Source organism: Tenebrio molitor, chromosome 1, assembly GCF_963966145.1.
Source record: "Tenebrio molitor chromosome 1, icTenMoli1.1, whole genome shotgun sequence".
NCBI lineage: Eukaryota > Metazoa > Arthropoda > Insecta > Coleoptera > Tenebrionidae > Tenebrio > Tenebrio molitor.
The window spans coordinates 17,015,871-17,028,772 of NC_091046.1; positions in this window are offsets into that span (position 1 = coordinate 17,015,871).

A 12,902-nucleotide genomic window follows, 5' to 3' on the forward strand; every position below is an offset into this window, starting at 1 on the left:
ACGCAAGAATAGAACGCTCGTAGAGGCTGCCAGATGTATCTTATTAGAATCTGGTCTTCCTGCATCATTTTGGGGAGAAGCCATAATGACAGCAAATCACGTTCGAAACAGATGCATCTCCAAAAGTATTGACGGAGATATTCCCTATAAACGTTGGACTGGGAAGTCTCCAGATGTTAGTCATCTACAAATATTTGGTTGCAAAGCTTACGTTTTGGATAAATCAACTAATCGAGGGAAGTTTGACTCGAAAACTGTTGAAGGAATATTTGTTGGTTATTCAGATAATCCAAAAGGGTATCGAGTGTGGATACCGTCAGAGCAAAAAATTCGAATTTCTAGAGACGTCAAATTCTTAGAAGAATTCGAAAGCAATGAGTACGAAGATATAATCTCAAGTGAAACTTTAAATGGAAGGTTTAAGCTCTCCGATCTATTGGGCAATATGGATCCTAGCGGAAGAGTTGATATTGACATTTGTGGGGGGGAAAACGGTCTAGAAGAGACGAAGGCTCCAACTGTCAATATGCAAGAAATTCCATTGATGCAAGAAGATTTCGAAGAAGACGAAATCACAGGTGAGATAGTCACTCCAGACGAAGAGATCGAGAAAATGGATGACGCAATCAAAACCAAGAGGGGTCCGGGAAGACCTCGCAAGATTTTAACTGGAAAAGTTGGAAGACCGAAGAAACAGTATCACATGATCTACAATCAAAATCTTCCTGTTGTAGTCGACAGATCGAACATTGAACCAACTTCGAATGAAGATCCACGAAACGAAGAGATAGACTTTGTCATGGCAGCATCTGAAATTCCTTTTTCAGAAGCTATCCACGGTGCAGATAAGGACGAATGGAAGGATGCCATCCTATCTGAGATTAAGAGTCTAGTCATCAACGATACATGGGATGTCGTCGACAAGCCAGATCACACCAAAGTAGTGGGTTGCAGGACAGTTCTCCGCAACAAGTATGCAGCTGATGGAACCTTAGACCGACGTAAGGCGAGAGTAGTGGCAAAGGGATTTACTCAGAGACCCGGGATTGACTTCCATGACACGTTTGCGCCAGTTGCTCGTTTAAGCTCATTGAGATTGTTGGTGGCCCTAACAGCTAGATACAATTTGAAAATATCGCAGCTAGATGTAACAAGAGCATATTTAAACGGCAAAATAGACACGGAAGTTTTTATGGAAAAACCCGCATTGCTCAAAGAAATGCTCCAACGAATTATCGATGAAGAAGAAGATGATCATACACTTGTGAAAAAAGCTAGAGTTATGTTGAGAGATCTTCAAGGTGAAAATAAAATCTGCAGACTTCGTAAGGCTCTGTACGGGTTGCGACAAGCAGGTCGACAATGGAACTACGAAATAGATAAAACGATGAAAAGAGCAGGACTTGTTCCAACAAATGCAGATCCGTGTGTGTACGTTGACAAAAACACGAGAACATTTGTTTTGATCTATGTGGACGATATATTAATTATCTCCGGAAATCAGGAAAGAGAAAGGCAAATCAAAGACGTTCTTTCCAAAACTTTTTGTATCAAAGATTTTGGTTTAGCAAAATACTGTTTGGGCATTCAAATAGAGCAAAATGAAAATGAAATATGCCTGTCTCAAGCAGGATATATCCGGGAAATCTTGAAGAGGAATCGCATGGAAGATTGTAAGCCCGTTTTGACACCGCTTGCAGTTGGATCTAAACTTTCTGAACTTCATTCTGAAGATGACAACGAAGATACAAATTTTCCTTTTAGAGAGCTAATAGGAGCGCTTATGTATGTGGGGACTCGTCCAGATGTATCACATGCTGTGAGCGTCCTGAGTCAATTCAGCAATTGTTACCGCAAGAAACATTGCACAGCGGCTAAGAGAGTTCTTAGATATCTGAAAGGAACCATCGACAAGAAACTCATCTACAGGAAGAATCAGGATAATTTAACCTGCTACGTAGACGCAGACTGGGCGAACTGCGAGATTGACAGAAGATCTTACACGGAATCAACTTTCATACTCTCCGGCGCTGCTTTCTCCTGGGAATCCAGAAAGCAACGAACCGTCGCATTATCGTCTACCGAAGCCGAATATATGGCACTCAGTGATGCATCCAAGGAAGCAGTTTTTCTAATTGGTTACCTGAAGGAATTGGGATTTCAATCACTAGCAAACGTTGTGGTTTTTAACGATAATCAAGGTGCTGGAAAATTAACCGAAAATTCCGTCTATCATGCAAGATCGAAACATATTGATGTTAGATACCATTTTATTCGCGACGCAGTGAAGAAACATCCCATCAAGATCCTGTACCTACCGACCGAGGAAATGATAGCAGATGTACTAACGAAAGCCTTACCCAAAGAAAATCATGACAGATGTATTCTTGGATTGGGACTTCAATCCGACAACACCTCAGCTGTAACTTGAGGGGGGGTGTTGGAGTTTGGCAATTTTACCCTTTGGTGTTGCCATGTGTTGTATTATATAGTAGGCATATAATAACAAACAATTGTACTTTTAACGAGAGTTGTCATAATAAAGAATTTCGTGTTCGCTGATCCTGTATTGCTGATTCATTGAAACTCTCACAAACAACAACAAAGGTAGAGTTACGAGTATAATCGGTACATGTTACCATTTTGATGGTCGAAACGGCAAGAGAGAATCTTGTCTTACATTAGTTTTAGTTACATTTTAAGAGGAAAGTGAAAGCGGTGCTTTCTCCTTGTGCGCACTTAGAAGTTAAAAGTCCCTAACTCCAGTTTTTACAAGTTCAAATTGTGGCGCCAATGTCCACTTCTTAACAGTCGTCAATGTCATTTCAAAATTTGGTTAGATTGTCACAAATTTAAAAAATGTCCCTGTCTGATTATGCCCATGTCAACAAAGTGTCAAAAAAATTAGAACAAAATAACAATTAATGTCATACAACATGATGTTAGGTTATGACATTTACGACTGTTTTACAATGGAGCATTTTCGATTGCGTCAAAGACCTTGACGACCAAAATTTGTTGCTCGCGACTGTATCTACCTATTTGGTGTTTAAGCTTTTTATTTATTTTTTATTAAAATGTATTCTGTTTCAGTTAAGTCTCTTATTTTTACACTGATTGTTGACTTTTATTAATTTTTTAGTCAAAATACAAGCAAGAAACAACTAACGATAGCTAAAGACAACATTTCCAAGGCTAACTAAATTTTAGGTAGGTACATTTAAATTTTTTTTATTAATCCGATAATTTTTTATAAAGTTTCGATTAAAATAAGATATGCATGTGTTACATCACTGAATTAACAATACAATTCTCTTTTTAAAAATATTAAATTTGACCCAGCGTGTCATTTCAGTTTTGTACACAAATAGTCCAGTCAATACAGGTGTCCCAGAACTGGCTCCCCAGAGAAAAAAGGGAGCCTTAGGGCGAATATATTAACGTGTATTTTGAAGAAAAAAAGTCCTATCTCAAATGATAACCGAGAAAAGACATTCTGAAGTTGATCAATTAGAGTTGAGCATCATTAAGGTGGAATAATCGCAATTTTGCGTTGCCTAGGTTTCCTTTTTATCCGTAAACCTCTATAATTCTGTCCATTAGATTTGGTCCACTACATTTATTAGAATGATTGTTTACGTCAGTTTGACATTTGTTATACAATTTCAGTGTATCATTTAACATGTATTCTTCCTCTGAGTACGTAAATATGATTCTTACTTTTGCGCGATGTGGGAACAATGCATGTGAAGCAGTAAGGTTGTACCGTGAACAATTTCCGCAAAGACAAAGTCATCCGGATCATAAAACAATCCTGAAATTAATCGCTCGGGGTCGAGAAACGGGTCAGATGCAGCTAGTTCGAAGAAGAAGTTGGGGGTGCTCCAAGAAATCTAAGAACTGTCGAACACGAGGAAGCCGTATTGAATGTCTTTGAGGAAGACGGCACCCGGAGTATTCGAACAGTTTCTCGTGAAATGGGTTTATCCAAGAGTTCGGTGCAAAGAGTTCCAGCTGATAATAGGAGGCATCCGTACCACTATACAGGAGTACAACATCTTCTGCCAGAGGATTATCCAATTAGGCGAGAGTTTTATCTATGGTTAATAAACCAAAACGATGCTCCACACTTCTTGTCACGGATACTGTTTTCTGATGAGTCGCTATTTTGCCGGTAAGGTTGTTCCAGTTATCACAACCTTTATATCTGGGCAGAGGAAAATCCAAGAGAATTATTTCCCAGAGGTTTTCAACATAGGTTTTCTGTTAATTTGTGGACTGGGCTATTGGGCGATCGTTTGGCAAGTATAAGCGTGGTGGATCCTTCCATTTGTTAACATTCCGAATCCCCGGCTCTAGATTGGACCGTTTGAATTCCCCGCAAGATTAACGGGGGCAAGATATGCTCAGTTCATTGGCACGGAGCTACCTGATTTACTTGAAATTGTACCTCTTGCTTATCGCATAAATGACTGGTTCCAACATTGTAGCAGAAATGTTCGGGAAATTTTGGATAACCAATATCCACAGCGCTGGATCGGTCGAAGAGGACCGCATCATTAGCCTGCCAGGTCTCCAGATCTGAATCATTTATCAGCGGCCCATAAATTCAGAGGCTGATCTGAGAGTTCGAATTCAGGAGGCTTTGTTGCAGTTACTGAAGAAATGATAACTAACGCTACTACAAGAAGTTTGTTAAGTAGAGCACAATTGTGCATACAAATGAATGGTGGTCATTTCGAACATCTGCTTTAACATTGTTACCTATTTAAATAAATGGTTCTTTTTAGAATCGCCATTTTTATTGTTTTATTTCGAATTTTGCAATTGTCAAGTCTTGATGTTGATGACAGATAAACGTCAACGAATTTTTATATCGGAAAACGTCAAAATTCCAGTTGCCCAAACATTTTATTGATTTGTGCGATATCAGAGATTTTTTGTTGTTGTTTAGCAACCGATCGGATTTTTTAGTAACACCTGAGGACGAGCTTCGGGGATTGGTGAAATTAAAAACTTTATAACTCGGTAATTTGAGCTAGCAGAAAATTTATTTTAGTCAATTTGGAGTCTCCTTTGTTGTCGGCACATGCCTGTTTTCTCTGGGGAGCCAGTTCTGGGACACCTGTATAAACATTTGACCTTGCAAAAGGTCACGTAGTTCTGATTTTTTAATATGTTCTTTGGACCTCAGCCAAGAGTAAGAAACCAAATTTGCAACTTCGAAAGACTTGTGCGCGCTGCGTGGTAGCCGAAGAACAGCAAAATTTTCGCACTATTCTCAGTTTTTGCTCAATATCTCTTAAGATATGAGTCTAACAGAAAAAGTTGAAGTTATCTTTTTTAAACTAGATTAAATTCACTTCAGTTTGAGGCCTAAGCAAACTTTGTGCATCCAGCAGTTTCCGAGATAGAGCTCTTCAAAAATTGGGTATTTTTTCCAAGAAGTGAATTTTTTTTGTTTATTTCTCTTTTTTATTAAATATCATCAAAAATACTCGCCCCATGAGAAAAGTCAAGGGCAATGCACTTGAAGCGTATTTATTTAGCTTTAAACTGAGATCTGATGGGCAGCTGCAGGTCCAATGCTTCTCTATAAAGTGGCATGTAACCGAAAACCTCGAAAAAGTGAATTTGGAAAAAATAAATGAAAACAAGTTTGCAGCGCATCAAACATCACGTATAGGGCCTAAACCGTTCAAATCAGTTATTTTAACGTAATTTAGTATGTGTGGTTAACAACTTGAAGGGAGTCTGTGAAGTCGGTGGAGAAATACTGCCCTCAGCGCCAGACTTGTTCTGATTGTATGGAAAATCATCAACTACCCCAAGTATGCTCCTTTGGAACGGGTTCATTAAGCAGGTGACAAGTGGTCTTGATTTGTATGGCTCAAAAATTATTTTCCTCTCATTTATCCGCACCCCACCTACTGATTACAATACAGTGTTCATATCACCTGTTGAAGCCAGTGAGAGAAGTAAAGGTCATTTTCAAAAAACCTGCTTCGTTACTTTTGATCAACCACTGTTCTTTAAGGCCAGAGATATTGTTGAGGGTGGCCAACATTCTAAGTTAAGCTGCGTGGTTGTGAGGCTTGGAGAGTTCCATCTCCTCATGTCTTTCATGGGTTGTATCGGTGCAATAATGGCAGGGAGTTGCTTGAAGGCGATATTTATGACTATTTATACAGATCACAGGCCTGGACAAGATGCTGAATGGTCATGCCTATTCACGAGCTGTACGAGCACACATTTTGACTAATCTGATATTGGCTGGCATTATTTTGGATGAGGTAGACTTGACTGGGAAAGAAAGAGCCGAAACTGAGAATAAGTTACGTGAGAGTGAGAGGTCTCTCATCTTGTTTGTAAAGGAAAATAGGACTTACCAAAGCCTAAGAGCCAAATTCAAAACTGCATTGCATAATTTGGAAGGTAATCAAAGCTGTGGGACCAATATTTTCACACGTCTAATCCAGCACAACTATTCATCCAGGCAGAGCGTTAGGGTGATTAAGAATCTTCACCTGTATACTATCGATAAACTACTACCTTGTTTTCATTCAGTTGGTCACTATTTCTTCACAAAGAGTGTCCACTTATATTTGCAAGATATGATGGCTCTAGAACAGCGGATGGATCCAACTGAGTTTAAGATAAACATAAAACAAAATTTTACAATCCGCCGATCCGATAAATTTTGGCCCGGCCTATGGTCAGATTTGATTGCTGATGTGGTTTATGAAAAGCTACTGTGGATTGGCACATGTGCGTGGAATCTCCAGCAGTGAGCTAGCACCGTGGACCGTAAAAATGGGGTTCATGATAAACATACTTGTATACGCCAGGACATGTACTCGCCGGAGCTCAAATTAAAGCGCGCCAATGAATGAGAGGAAAATAATTCTTGGTCGATCAAAATCAAGACCACTTGTCACCTGCTCCATGAACCCGTTCCAAACGAGCATACTTGGGGTGTTCGATACATACTAAATTACGTTAAAATAACTTATTTGATCGGTTTAGGCCCTATACATGATGTTTGATGCGCTGAAAACTTGTTTTCATTTATTTACCCAAATTCCATCTTTCGAGGTTTTCGGTTATATGCCACTTTTGAGAGAAGTATTGGACCTGCAGCTGCCCGTCAGATCTCAATTTAAAGCTAAATAAATACACTTCAAGTTCATTACCCATGACTTTTCTCATGGGGCGAGTATTTTTGACGATATTTAATAAAATAAGAGACGTAAACAAAAAAATTTCACTTCTTGGAAAAAATACCCAATTTTTGAAGAGCTCTATCTCGGAAAGTGCTGCATGCACAAAGTTTGCTTAGGCCTCAAACTGAAGTGAATTTAATCTAGTTTAAAAAAGATAACTTCAACTTTTTCTGTTAGACTCATATCTTAAGAAATATTGAGCAAAAACTGAGAATAGTGCAAAAATTTTGCTGTTCTTTGGCTACCACGCAGCGCGCACAAGTCTTTCGAAGTTGCAAATTTGGTGTTTTACTCTTGGTTGAGATCCAAACAACATATTAAAAAATCAGAACTACATGACCTTTTGCAAGATCGGGCCCTTTTTTATGTTTATATTGACTGGACTAAAAGTAATTTGATACGTAGAGTTTGCCATTTCGAATTTTTTTAACAACACTACAACACTATACTATGGCCCGGTTGCATAAAGTGATGTCAAGTCGTTGTTAAAGTTAACACAATGTTAAGCGATCTGATTGGAAGATATTTAACATTTTATTTGAATCAGCCAATCAAATGGGCAGATTTCCGACTTGACGCGTTGTTAACGATGTTAACTAAGTTTTATACAACCGGGCCTATATCTTAAATGATGCATATCTAAAGATTTTTTAAAACCATATAAAATAATTCCGACTTCCATGGATGTTGATGTTTCATTCCAGTTTTTATAACACATATGGGAAGGAGTTTTTTCGTTTGATTTTTCATAGATTTTACAAATTTTACAAAATTTATTTTTTACACCGACATATAAAACTTTTTTATCTAATCCCGTGGGATAAATGACACTTATCCCACTCATTTGAGTGGAATAAGGAACTTCATTACCGGACGCATTTCATTACTCCACTCAGTGGGATAAGTGAGCTTCATTACCCCACTCAGTGGGATAAGTAAGTCATTATTCCACTGAGTGGTGTAATGAAACTGGCGGAAATAAATAAGATTTACCTTTTTTTTTAAATTCGGGGCGGTCTTAGATAAAATTTTGTACATAACACGTGGGCTAAAGCATATTACAGGAAACTCGTGTGATTACAGATGAACTCGGGCTAACGCCCTCGTCATCTGCAATCTTCACACTCGAATCCTGTAATATTGCTTTTATCCCACTAATTGTGTAAATAACTATTATCCTAGCTCCAATTATACATCCCACACCAGATAGCGCGTTGTAATTCGATTTATAAGAACGTTTGGACCACGCAACTACGACCGGCCACACACACAGAGGGAAGAATGTGCAGTTAAAAGTGTACACGCTTGTCCTAAGTTAAACCCGTACTGCGTACTCTCTGTGAGTACACACACACTACTGCTTCCCCGTCAGTTGTGCAGCAAACGTTCATTGTGATGGTGACCAAAAAGGAAATTTGTCTGATAACAGTGGCGTGCCCCTGTATTGTATTCACGAATCATATTATTTCGTAAATCAGACAAAATACGGCCGCCAATGAATTTTAACGAAAGCTGCAGCGACTTGTCGCCACACACAGTAAGTTATCCCCGCGCGGGTTTGAATGTGCAGACCAAAAATCAAGACAGTTTTGATTCCAACTGACTTGAATGCGCGTGACACATTCTTCTCCACACACAGGGAGTTTTAACTGTACCCCGTCCCCCGTGGCGTGTGCATTCAAGTCTTGACTCTTTCCTCTGTGTGTGTGGCCCCCATTATGTAGGGTATCCATTCATTATCTAGAGTCAAATTTTTACCCATTTAGCTCGTCTTGCAAAAAGATGGTGTATCTCTAACCTATTTTTGATCATAGAATCTGCCTTGAAAGTTTGTCGGTCGAATTCGGATACATTCTGTATAGTCAAAGTCAAACCGTCTACGTACTTTGAAACCTAGCTTTTCTAGTTTTTGGTTCCTTTAAAGGTGAGTACTGTTATGATTTAAATCGCCGCGCGATTTCTCTAGAATGTTCTAGAACCCATCGCAACAAAAACGTACACGGGCTTCCGCCGAAAAATCTGCGCAGAGTGGGGGAGAAGGCTATAAATCGGGGGAACCAGGGACAAAAACGGGAAATTCACGGCTGTTGGCAGTGTTGTTAGTGCCTGGGGAGAGTCAAGGGGACAGTCATCCTGTGAATTTGCAGGGCTGACGAGACGACGTAGTGAAGTTCATGAGGGTCGTTGGCGAGGATTCGTCCAAGTACTTACCACCGCCCCAAATCGCCAAGCGGATCAAAGACTCAGAGCAAGGACTTCACTACGGAAGATTACCAAACCGAACGCTTTTGCGGATCAAGATCTCGTCGAGTCCTGCGAGTCCAGGTCGTCCCCGAACTCATCGGAAGGTCCCTCCTTTTCTTCCAGGCCGTGGCTTCCACATTTTATTCATTATTTAACGGATAGATTAACTTTCCCCGTTTTCTATCACCTCTCATTTTTTATTGCATTGAAAACATTTTTTCTCCCTACCGGTTAGAAATGTAGGCTGTGGATACCTCATTTGAGGTGAGAAAATTCAACTTTCTCGCTAAGGTAAGAAAGTTAATCATGAAATGTTTATGGTAAAACTGTACCAAAATACAAATGTCAAAAGTGTCAAAAGTGAAAAAGTTATTGATAAATGAAAGCCAATTCAATGAAGTAAGTTGGTAGGTCAATCATATAATCTGGAAAATAAACAGATAAGCTAGGTAGGTAGATTACTTTACCCTGTTTATATCAAATTTTCGAACAAACCTCAAATCTTCAAATGCGATGACAAGTTAATTAAACAAATAACACAGCCTACTATTCAATTCTCAAAATTTTCGTTTTAATCATGAATCACCATTTTTTTGACTTTTTTCAACAAAGTTGTGCCGGTAGGGAAAAAAATTGTATTCAAACCTTGTTAAGAAAGTGTCCTTGCAGACCTTAGGCACTTACAAACCTCGTCTACGACTCGGTTTATAATCTTTGCCTGCGTTCTGCAAGAAACCACTTTCTTACCTTGGTTTGAAATATACTATTTTTCCCTACCGGTTAGAAATGTAGGCTGTGGATACCTCATTTGAGGTGAGAAAATTCAACTTTCTCGCTAAGGTAAGAAAGTTAATCATAAAATGTTTATGGTAAAACTGTACCAAAATACAAATGTCAAAAGTGTCAAAAGTGAAAAATGAAAGCCAATTCAATAAAGCAAGTTGCTAGATCAATCATATAATCTGGAAAATAAACAGATAAGCTAGGTAGAGGTACCTACTACAACTTCTGTTTATATCAAATTTTCGAACAAACGTCAAATCTTCAAATGCGATGACAAATTAATTAAACAAATAACCCAGCCTACTATTCAATTCTCAAAATTTTCGTTTTAATCAGGAATATATCCATCTTTTTTGACTTTTTTCAACGAAGTTGTGCTGGTAGGGAAAAAATAGTATTCAAACCTTGTTAAGAAAGTGCCCTTGCAGACCTTGGGCTTTTACAAACCTCGCCTACGGCTCGGTTTATAATCTTTGCCTGCAGTCTGCAAGAAAGCACTTTCTTACCTTGGTTTGAAATATACTATATTACTCATTTCGTCACTGTCTCATTGGCAGTTGTATATAATCCATTTTTGAATCAATTTTGTACGGTGGTTTCGAATGTAGGTATATAATTATTATAAATGTAAATGTTCGGGATGTCGGCTTGCTTTAGATTCGGAAAGGGCCAGTGACCACAGAGGGTGCTGCTGGAGGAGAGAGAGTTGTGTCACTTGTGTCACCGAAGCAAGCGAAGCGCAACTGATGTTGATGTATCAAGGAAAGGATACATCTTTCACGACGATGTGATGGTGTGGAGAAACCTCTGAAAAAACTCACACCTGGTCAGGCGGCACCGGGGTTAGAACCCGGGACCTCCCAAATGTAAAGTGGCGCGCTAGGCGCTTGGCCACAGCAGGCCACACTACTCGGTGATGTATCAAGGGGATGCAATTTCTTTTATACCCTCGTCCGATGGCCTGAGGGCATGTAAAAGAGCGCGCGTGACCAATGGGCGAGATCCTGGCTAAGAGCGAAAGCCGCACCGCATAGTGGAACGAATGGCCTGTTTCGCTGGACAAAACTCGAAAAGTGAATATATCGCTCAGAAAATATGTACTGTAAGATGTTCAGGGTCGCTGATATACGAATTTGATATCAGATTTATCAAATTCAAAATGGCGAACCTAAAATGGTGGACCTATTGTGAAAAAAATTAAGATATTGCTCCGAAAGTATGGACTATAAGCTTTTCGGGGTTGTTGATTACGAATTTGATATCAGATTTATCAAATTCAAAATGGCGGACCTAAAATGATGGACCTATTGTGAAAAAAATTAAGTTATTGCCCCGAAAGTATGTACTATAAGCTTTTCGGGGTTGCTGATTACGAATTTGATATCAGATTTATCAAATTCAAAATGGCGGACCTAAAATGATAGACCTATTTTGAAGAAAATTAAGTTATTGCTCCGAAAGTATGTACAGTTGCGGAATTAAAATTTCGGGCACTATTTTTCTGTCACTTCAACAAAATCTCTGTAAAGCACCTTCTACTGTCATCATGACTGACATTCAAAAATTAAACTTTTCTGTGTCAGTCACCTAATCAATTTTGAATTTTGAGATTTCAGTTAGTTGCACTGAGTGTAATTAAATTATCGCTTTGATATGTTGCCTACCCGTTATTATGCCACAAATGACAATTTTTGAATGCCAAAAATACAAAAACATGACAAGAGTAAAAAAAAAAAGGTTATTAACGTAAAGGTTGTTTTAGACTTTATATCATGATTCATGACATTGACAATAGTGCCCGAAATTTTAATTCCACAACTGTACTATAAGCTTTTCGAGGTCGCTGATTACGAATTTGATGGTCGCAAATTTTTGACCCTTATCGGCAACGAATTCCTCCAAGTACCTTTAATTGGATTACAAACTGGGGGTCCATCCGGACTGCCAATTTCAATTTTATTTATCAAATTCAAAATGGCGAACCCAAAATGGCGGACGTATTTAAAAAAAATAAGTTATTGCAATGAGAAATTTTATAAAAAAGTTTTCGGCATCAGTAATCATGAATTTTTGCTTTGCTTAAACTTTGAACTCCTTCTGTCATCGCGATGTAATCAGCATTCTAATATAAATTGGAATCGTTTTTATTAATAAGCAGTGAAACATATTTTAAATTATAAAAGCGAAATAAACATGTACTAACTTCAATAGAGACGTTTCGTTCAAGCCAATTTTCATTTTTTGCGTTAAAAACATGCAGAGTTCGATGAGAATCATTCCATTTCATTTTCATTTTCGATATAAGAGGCTGCAACAATTTATTCTTTGAATTTTGGGAAATAATGAAACGATAAACATTTATTGCTGAAAATTTATTTTCAAGAATTTCTAGTCGTTCTTGTAATGTAGCACCCCATTTATCCTGAAATTTCTGAAAAAAAAAATATTAGTATTATTAATATTATGACGGAGCGCGCCAGCCTGTGCCGCGCAAGACGTTAACGGCTGTAACTTCTAAATAGGCAACTTTAGGCAATGCGCACTTTAATATTCAAAAAATATACACTTTAACGAACATGTGCATGTAAAAATCACGGCGGTTGCTCGTGCATGTAAAAAATATACTCCACTTGTCGCCCGGCATGAAACAAA